This window comes from Eleutherodactylus coqui, chromosome 1, assembly GCF_035609145.1.
Source record: "Eleutherodactylus coqui strain aEleCoq1 chromosome 1, aEleCoq1.hap1, whole genome shotgun sequence".
Taxonomy (NCBI): Eukaryota; Metazoa; Chordata; class Amphibia; order Anura; family Eleutherodactylidae; genus Eleutherodactylus; species Eleutherodactylus coqui.
In genome coordinates, this window is record NC_089837.1 from 243,301,636 (window position 1) to 243,312,060 (window position 10,425).

General features: G+C 43.9%; 1 protein-coding gene across 1 annotated transcript in view; it reads right to left on the reverse strand.

The window, feature by feature from the left end:
• Positions 1-8,566, reverse strand: part of SCML4 (Scm polycomb group protein like 4) — a 138,340-nt gene extending 129,774 nt beyond the window's left edge. The window contains exon 1 of the mRNA XM_066607411.1: positions 8,340-8,566. The gene's annotated coding sequence lies outside the window, so the exon portion shown is untranslated. The remainder of the gene's footprint in view (positions 1-8,339) is intronic.
• Positions 8,567-10,425: the final 1,859 nt, after the last annotated feature.

A 10,425-nucleotide genomic window follows, 5' to 3' on the forward strand; every position in this document is an offset into this window, starting at 1 on the left:
ATGATATAGCTTGCATAAGGGATCTTTTAAGTGTATAAATATTTTAGTTTACCACCTTGGACATATTCACAAGGCCTCCGGTCTGTTTTTGCTGTTCGGTTCCATTCGCTGTCCAGCACATGCCAGGACTGAGTGGCGCCGTATGGACCCCATTGACTATAATCTTCCGGCATGTTGGCTGAAATTTTCTTGGTTGAAATAATGCAACATGCTGCATTATTTTGTCCACAATTTTGTGCTGGATCTGTGCTGGACGTTCTGAATGGAATCTCTGAAGCAGATGTGAAAGTAGCCTTTTTAATCATTTTACCTTTCTCCATGCACTCCTGATGAGCCTGTGATAGACTTGTATTTATACATAGCAACCAATCAGAAGAGGCAGACCTGCAGGAGAAGGGAAGAGACAGTGGGCATGTCTCAGACTCCCGGTAGACACAGTAGAGAAACTGTAGTCAAAGTTTACAGTTGTACCCTTATACAGCTAAATTTAAGGCCGGCTGCACATGACCGGATTAGCATTGCAGAATCCGGAATGGGCGTCCGCCCCAGGGTTCCGCAGCGAATGCGTTCCATAGCATGCTATGGAAAAGCGCTTCTTCTGCACACGAGCGGAAATCAATTGCAATTTTCTGTTCGCGGAGGAAAAATCGCAGCATTCTCTATTTTTGAGCGGATTCAATGGAAACCATCCAACCCGTGGCCCTTCCGCAATTTACATTGTCGTGGATTCTGCATCATCACTAGGCAATGACGCGGGAAAAGCAGGGGTTAAAAAAAAATCTATACTATGCATGTCTGACGGCTCGCTGGCCGGACCATCCACAGTACAAAAGGTCACCTGCACACGAAAAGAAATGCCAGGTATGCGGGGTCACCAGCCGGGCACAGGGTCGAATTCCAGTGTGGGATCCTGCATCTGTAATCTGACCCGGTCATGTGCAGCCGTGTGGAATTTCTGTGCGGCAAATCCACCTGCGGCTCCTAAACCCGGGATTAGCCAGCCATGTGGACAAGAATTTGCAAAAATCTCATCCATGCGGGGCAGCCAATCCGTCGCGGCAAAGCTGGGTGGAACCAGCGATGAGGCGCGGAACTGACAGCCGCAGCATGCCAATTCTTTTTTCCCCGTTGTGGCCTTACCCCTCTCTATGGGGAGAGAAAGCCTCAAACGAATGCCGGAGGCCGAACCGCTCCAAAACTCACGGGTAAATGCCGTCGGTTTTGATGCTGTGGCTCTCCCGCGGAAATCTCGTAGCTTTTCGGTGCGGCCAAGCCGTGAGATTTCCGCAGGATTTCCGTCTCGTGGGAAACCAGCCTAAAAGAAGCAAACACTAAGGAACATAAACAGCAGGTAATCAACATCAATAAGTACTAACATATATGATTTTAGAACTTGCAACTGGTGTTTTAAGGGAAATATATTATAGTGATGAAGATGTAAACAATGCTCTATCTCACTATTCTTTCTAGTAATTGTACATTATTGCAAATGAGTATCTCATCCAACTATAGTGTCACGTTGTGCTCCTGGGACCTGTAGTTCTATAGGTTTTCAGGAGCACACTGTTGGGTGCAGTTTTCTAGCCAGCCAATCACCAGGTGTCTACTGTATATATATATATAAATACCAGCCCCTATTACTAGAGGGTGCTGGTCATTATCCATTTCTCATCCTACCCTTTCAGAACCCTGGTGTTTGAAGTCATGCATGCTGTTTTGTTGTTTAAGTTGTTCTCCCACACTTCCCTGAAGATAGTCTGGACACCTGATTCCCCTGTTCACATAAGTTGGGGGGCCTAGGCTCCCTTACCTTCTGTCAGGTGTGGTTCCAGATATTGGATGCCCTTTACGCTGTCAGATGGGTGATGTCTGACACCTTAGTCCCTTCTTCGTCAGATGGGTGATGTCTGATTTTCTGCCCATTATGTGTTTGGGTGTGGACGTTTGTCTGTTCTGGTGTATGTATGCATGCATGAGCTACTAGGTGGGATTCCTCTGCTTCTGTAGGTGTGCAGACAACAATGTGTGAACAATGACTTGTTTTCGTCTGTAGGTGTGCAGATGTCTGGTGTGAACAATGTCTTGTTTAGTGTATGTCTGTAGGTGTGCACGGCCATGTAACAGCACCAGCGGAAAGCACACCGCCGGACAGCTGAGTGCAGCAGCGGCGATTACAGGGCCGGCCAGTAAACAGCAGGAGCGGGGAACATTCTGAGCAGCCGGTGAGGCGGCAGCGGAGGTGCTAGGCCGGTGAGCAGTATGAGTGGCCTGGTGAGGAATATGAGCAGGCCGCGAGGAGCACTATTAATGTTCGGGGAGCACTATTAACAATGCCCAGGCAGGAGGGAAGACGATGAGCAGCGATTACAGGAGCACGGATGCCAAAGCACGAGCAGAAACTTGTATTCACAGGGAAAGGCATCATAATACTTACCTGCCACGACCTGCAGCCGAGCCTTCTCTGCAGTCAATGAGCTTCTCGGGGGGAATCACCAGGCTGTCTGTCTTGTCTCCACCAGTGCTTCTTGGTGGCGTCAAGATACACTAATACCGTCTCTATTCCCATCTTTGTCAAACTCCTCTGTATGCCGCCTGATAACATGCTCCCTGACCTACTGACTGCAATCCTTGCCAGCTACCATCAGCTGCCCCTGCAGCCATACTGATTCTGCCGTCACATGGCTAAATGTCTGACCATTGTCTGTGTATAGCATCCCTCACTCTCCACTCCGCCATACCGTGCACATCTACAGCCCATTTACCTTCTGTATCACCCCATTACTTGTAGTATGTAAGCTTGTTGGAGCAGGACCCTCACCCCTATTGTTTCCATCAATTGATTACTATTAGAGATGAGCGAACGTACTCGATAAGGCCGATTTCGCAATCAAGCACCGCGATTTTCGAGTACTTCACTACTCGGGTGCAAAGTACTCGGGGGCGCTGTGGGTGAGCGGGGGGTTGCAGAGGGGAGTGGGGGGGGGGAGAGGGAGAGAGAGAGAGCTCCCACCTGTTCCGCGCTGCTTCCCCGCCGCTCCACCAAGCCTCCCCCCGCCCCCCGGCGACCCCCGAATCTTTTTACCTGAGTACTGAAGTACTCGAAAATCGCGGTGCTCGATTGCGAAATCGGCCTTACCAAGTACGTTCACTCATCTCTAATTACTATGTAACTATGGTTCTAAAATGTTTGTACTTTTGTCTTTCTGTATCCCCCGTCTATGTAAGCGCTGCGGAATATATTGGCGCTATACAAATAAAGATTATTATTATTTGTCAGAGGCTCCATTCAGAGCCTCCGGAGGAGACCCAGCATCTATTATGAGATGGTTCCGTTCATCCAAGGGATTACATTTTCCTGCTCCCATAACATAGCAGGAGTCCAGATGTGAATTTAGCCTAAAATCAATCTTTATTTCAGTTTTTATGTTTATTTATTGTATTTTGTTACATTTTATGCTAATTAGGCATACTGGGTGATTTGCTTCAGCTTGTCTGATCTATTGCTCCACTGCATGTATACCCATGAAGCACTGAAATAAAGATGGCTTTTTATTCTTACGTTGATGATGTGCCATGGACTTTCCTCAGCATTGGTTAGATATTGCTGTGTATAATTTATATAGAGCATCAGCAGAGAAGACTTTTGTATATTACCGTATTCAGCATCTAGAACTGTCACGGAGCTAACAAGTTGTGATTAGTGCAGGTTATTTACCCTGTTTGTCTTACTAATTTCTGCCTGACACTCAATGAATATGTACTGCAAGGCTAAGTAGGGAATGAACTACATGTTTCTACTAAGCTGAAGCCCGACCATAACTCACTACATTACCAAACATTTACTTCCCTCCAAGTCCTCTATACATCTAAACAGAGGCGTATGTTGAAGCTTCTGGGCCCCAATTCAAAATATGTAACAGGGCCCCCAGCTATAATGCTTTATTCATAGTACTGGGACCCCAGTATGGAGAAGAGAGGCCTTATGGGCCCCCTAAGGTACCTGGGCCCGGGTGCAACCGCATCCCCTGCATCGTCTATAGTTACGCCCCTGTATCTAAATGACAATTAGAAGTGTTGTTAAGCAGAATAAGTTGGCGCTATACAAATAAATGTTGTGATTATTATTATTATTATTATTATTACTACTACTGTGTATGTTAAAGGGGTTTTCCAGTGAAATACTTTTGATGGATAGGTCATCAATAGTTGATCAGCTGGGATCTGTCTCTCGGGACCCCGACCGCTATCTGCTGTCAGTGCCGCAATAACACAGAGGTCGGAGCGGAAGCCTCTGTGCCAACCTTTGTGTAGTGGCCGGCACTTGTAACTGCAGGCACGGCACTCATTTATTTCAATGAGAGCCGTGTCTGCAGTTACAAGAGCCGGCCACTCTACCGGAGGTCGGTGCTGAGGCTTTCACTCCGACCTCTGTGTATTTGGAGCGGAAGTCTCCGTGAAAACCTCTCATGAAGTGGTCGGTGCTTGTAACTGCAGGCACAGCTTTCATTTAAATCAATGAGAGACATGCCTGTAGTTACAAGCGCCGGCCACTATACAGAGGTCAGCACGGAGTCTTTTCTTATCACAAAATAGGCTTTTCCCAGACACTGGAATCAAGGTATTAAAAAGGTTATCCAGCCTTTAAAAACTGAGGACCTATCCTCAGGATAGACCACTCACTGCTCAGGAACCCACAATCAGGTGACTGAAGAATCAGAGAATGGTAAAGTTGGAAGGGACCTCCAGGATCATCTGGTCCAACCCCCTGCTCAATGCAGGATACACTAAATCATCCCAGACGGATGTCTGTCCAGACTCTGTTTGTGACTTCCATTGAAGGAGAACTCACCACCTTCCGTGGCAAACTGTTCCACTCATTGATCACCTTCACTGTCCGAAAGTTTCTTTTAATATCTTTGAGCGCTGCAGCCCCTTCAATATTTACCCCTGACCATGATCCTGTCTTTGCACAGAATGCCATATTATTTATAGCAGCCATTCTGAGTACTACAGGCTTGTCCCATTCCCTGAGGATAGGCCATTAATTTTTTAAAGGGTTTTCTCATGAATACAACCCTACGCATATACCCTATTAGGGCACATAGAAATCATTGAGGGGGAATCTTCCACTTGGGACCCTCCTCTATGAATCAGAACAGACAGCAGTTCTGTGTGAATGGTTCCCATTCTGGTGGATTCAAGGAGTCTTTATACTATCGTACATGGAACACATATGAAATGCCTAGCTGGTCATGGCTTTCCCCAGCAAATTCACTTGTTCGGAAAGGGTTTCAGGACAGGAACTCAGGGTGATCAACTGATTGCATTTTGAAAGGGGTGGTCTTTATATAAGTTATGTAAGAACTTTGCGGGTGGTACAAATATAGTTGTTGAGTAAAATCAATGGGGCTATCACTGCAGCTCTCTGAGGAGTAACTCCACTTTCTTAGAGTTCTGAATGGCAAATGTGCTTACAGTACATATGTAATAATTTGGGGATAAGTTATATTTCATTACACTTTCTGACTGGTAAGGGTAAAACTACCAGAATCCTTACTGATCCACAGAATGAAAGGATCTGACTGTTTAGAGAACTGTTCTATTCACTTAGATGGATCTGCCTTGCATTTCCCTGCATAGCAGGTAGCCAGGAATACCTCTGTGCAACAGAACAGGCAAAGGGAACTCAGTTATTTTTGAGATTGGCAGTCCCAGAGGTGGTACCCCCATTAATCAAAATATTAGAGCTTGACTTAGCAATATACCATAGCATTATAAAATGGTATTACCCCTTTAAGTAACAATAATTGGCACCCTGATAATCCATTACGAAAATTTTGTAGCCGACACCTGACTATGTAATAAAATACATTTGTAATGTTTCTTATGCCATGTGGTTTATGGGTTAGGATTTAGAAGAAAAAAGTATTCTTCATACAAAATGACAGCATCAATAGACACATCCCATCATAGGCAGTTGCTTCCCATAGAAAAAGCAATTAAAGAGAAATATTAACATGTTAGATATAACAAATGAGCCTGGTGATTTGAGCGCACAAGAGAGGCTAACTGAGGTCTTCCTTTGTATATTAGTCAGGCTCCTCTGTTCCTCCTCTTGACAGGAAGGGGGGAGAATAATATTGTCACTGGAGGGAAGCACTGCAGAATGTGGCTACCAAATTATAAATGTTGTGGTTATGAGAGAGACCCCCTGCCGCTACACAATTTACCTTACACAAGGGGATTCCTCAGTGCCTATATGGCACCATAGGCAGCATAAAAAAATAATAGTAGAGATCTCACAAATGTTTACACATGTAGAAACAAAAATGGTCATTTAAAACCAGCTCAACTACTTATAAGGATTCAAGGAAAGGGGCAAAATATATGTAAATATGAATAGCTTTCAAAAGCATCACTAAAAAATAGGCATTGTTAGAAAATAGGATATTCCTAGTGTGTGGAGATGCTAGTAAATAAAAAAACAATGAAACACAAGGCTTGTGGACTGCGGATTCAGCTAGCAATCTAATAATTCCTGTTATTTAAAGCATACTGCACTAAAAACACAAAAGCTCATTGTTGGCACTGAATGAGTGAAATCCATCTTTGCTCTATATACGTGCTTTTTAAAACAGATTACTAGCAGGATGACATTATGCTATTTATGTTGCTAGGTTACTAGATGTGAGTTTGCATATTCAGTTTATATTACGTGCATTTGTGATATACAGCCAAGTGACACAAGGACAGCAATCTTGGTGCAGCTTAGTCATTTTGGAATCCACATTAGAGAGAGAGTGGTGTGTGTACACATTGCATAGCTGTCATGTGTTAGGCCGGCGTGACACGGGCGTATTTGTGTGCGCATGAGCGCTGCATATTTGCAGAACATGGTGTATCTTACTGTACTTTTTCCGCGCGTAAATTCACATGTCCAAAATAATATGCACTGAGTGAAATGGCTAATTAGTCTAATAAATTCCAGATATGTTCTTTTTACTGTGCAATTATGCAGTGCTTCAAACATCTCCTAGCAGATTTTGCACACATTCGCCCATCATCATTGACTTCTATGTCAACTTTTGGTGCACTAATGCACAGGAAAATAGAGCATAATGCATTTCACAGGAAAAACATATATGCAAACGAACCCATTGAAATCAATAGGTTCTAGTCTCTGCTAATTGTGTGCGCAAATTTTGCGCATGCAAATACACGCACAATGACACCTGTGTGACGCTGGCCTTAATGTTGCCTTCTAAGGATTCCATACAAATACAGTATGTGTGTGCGTAATACATGTAAGCTTTAATGACCAGACATCTAAATGTCGTAATTTATTTACCTTTAATTCTCATTCCCTTCAAATAAAATTACTCAAAAGTTTGGTGAATTTGATAGCGATGACTGCAGTCACAAACACAATGATAAGTCTGACCTCTAAGCAATAAAGTTGTCACCAAACTTCTCTCACCAGGTGCAGCAAGCTAAATCTCTCCTGATGTGACCATGTAAATGCAGTGACAAGGGGTTAAAAGCCTTTCACTCTGCAACATATCCCTGAATGGCTTCATGAAAACATTAGAAGAGCTGATAGTAAAGCTGTATTAGTGGAGATTACAGTATCTCCCAAACTGAAGTACATAGGGAAACAATGAATTGACCAGCAGGCTATATAACCCCCTTTTCAGGCCATGTCCATAGAGAGCTATTTTTCCTTTTCCATGACTAATCATGCAGCTCTAACACAAGTCTGACACTTGCAAGTAGGACTGACTGTGCAAAGTATTACTATTAGAGCCCAGACTGGTCAGCTCCAAGCTCATTCACCTAGAAGAATTGTAGCCTTTCCATGACAGTGCACTTAGAAATGGATGTTATTACAGTAAGCTATGAAGACTACAGACTGCAGCAAATACATACAAGACACATGGACAGCCATAGGTCTGCATCTGGAAATACATTATTATTTCTACTGTATATTAGCATGCATAATACAAAACAATAATAGTAGACTGATATGAAACATTGTCATTATTGTAGCAAAACAAGACAGCAGTATAGTATACAAAGCAGAGGAAATACAGTCTATAGAGTGGTGGAGGAGGGATACGAATATGCCTGAACTCTTGAGATAACATATACTGCATTGCTCATTCTGCAAGGAAAATGACATGTAAATATGTCCCATCCATCATCAGTAGATGTGAGAAGAGATATGTTTACTGACTGTCTATCCACCAACATGTCCACACACAACAACGGAAATCATCTGTACAGCCTCGCACGGATGGTGCCCTGGCAGGAGGGCATGACAGGCAGCAGATCGCCCTTACCTTCTTGCAGAGCAGCTGGCAGTGCCTTCACAGGGTGCTGTGCCCGGGAGGACAGCTGAGCAGCAGGACGTGCACACACAGCAGAGCCATCTTCTCCTGTCTGCTCTCAAGCTGGAAGTCTCCTCCAGCAGCTCAGCTCTCCAGCTGCAAACATCTCATTAGACTAATGCATTCAGCACAGGCAGAAAACTCCATTTACCATAGCTACAGCAATGAATTTCCATTACGATGACAGATTCAACCACATCATGTCCGGAAAAGCAGCCAACCGCTGACTTGTAGAGAACACACACATCTGACATGCACAGGACGGGGCCTCCTCTGACTGCTCAGCCAAAAAATGGCACTCTACAAAAGTGGAAATCCAGTGCAGACACACACAGCATGCCCCCTGCCAGGGCTGCACTGGCATCAATTCTCCAGAGCACACAATACACACTGCACAACATTTGGGATATTCTAAAGAATTTGGGTTCTAACTCCATCTCCTTCCGTTGCCATAGAAACCAGACTGTAACATCTCTTTGTCCTCATAATGCTCTAGCCAAGTCCTCCATACAGCAAACGTGACTCCCAAATATATATTCCAATGCACATATACATACAAAGAGCTGCAGGTGCATACAACAGCCTGCAATTATTGTCTTCCTGTACACACAGAGCCTGCCTGGCAGCTTATAATTTATGCAGATGTAGTCGTGCTACAGGTATATTAGACCGCCCTTCAATCAGCGGACAGAACATACATCATTGGGATAATCTCTTCCTAAGTGATTGTGAATTTCATATTATTAGAGGGGGATGCGGCTGCCTCTACATTGTCTCCCCTCCTCCACCTAATTGTAGCCTTCGCCTGCACCACAAGACCTATCTGCCAACCAAAACACACAAGAGACCTAACTGTGTGTTTGTTTTGTAACAGCGTGATATTGGAATGTGCTGCAAATATAGTAAGAAGGCATATATGTTATATATCTGCATCTTCTTTATCTCTACAATCACAAGAGCTTGCAGCGACTTTCTTCACCTCTTCCGCCCCCGTCACATGTGGTTTGTGTCGTGGTGTCCTCTCTCATATGTCAGAAATATATGAGGCAGACATAGGTATTCACTTCCGCTTATTTACTACACAACAATTATGAACAGAAGATGGGTAGTATAATGGAGTCTAACTGAACCCTCTCTAAAATAGGGGAGTTTTTCACAAATTTTGACACCCAACTCTAAAGTTTTGAGGTTAAAAAATACACAGTTTATCAAAGAAATGTGCCCTTTTTTGTTCAAATTATTTGTGTGCATGTGTGCCAGCCATGAGGTGGAGTGAAGAGGAGAAATGTGTCTAGCATGCCTAGTGAGTTGCAATAAATGTATTATGCTATGTGCCAAATTTTGATAAATTAGGTACAGTTTATGCAATTTTTACAAAATTGTAAAGCATCCTATGACAATATTAACATATCAGCTGCATAGAATCAAGTGGAAAAAAAATTAAATACACTAAATACTACTAAATACGTATAACTAGAGATGAGCGAGCGTACTCGCTAAGGCAGACTACTTGAGCGAGTAGTGCCTTATGCGAGTACCTGCCCGCTTGTCTCTAAAGATTCGGCTGCTGGCAGGTGAGAGCGGGGAGGAACGGGGGGGAGATCTCTCTCTCACTCTCTCCCCCCCGCTCCCCCCTGCTCACTCCCGCAACTCACCGCTCTCCCCTGTCGGCACCCAAATCTTTAGAGACGAACGGGCAGGTACTCACATAAGGCACTATTCGCTCAAGTAGTTTGCCTTAGTGAGTACGCTAGCTCATCTCTACGTATAACCATTATTTTGATTAATGAACAGTATGAAATTTGGTCACTGACAGATGGAGCCCCACATATATTAAGACTTCAGATGAGAAATAAGAGTGAGGTAAACCTGAGAAGTCGTTCTGCAACCCCTCCAGTTGCAGTGGCTACCTTTGTGATACATACTGTAAATACTTTGGCGCACAATTACTACTGGTGTTGTGTCAGAATTCTGATGTAAGTTGTGTCTGTTTTTTGTCACAAAAATTAGAGTGGAGTGATATTTTAAGACATACACT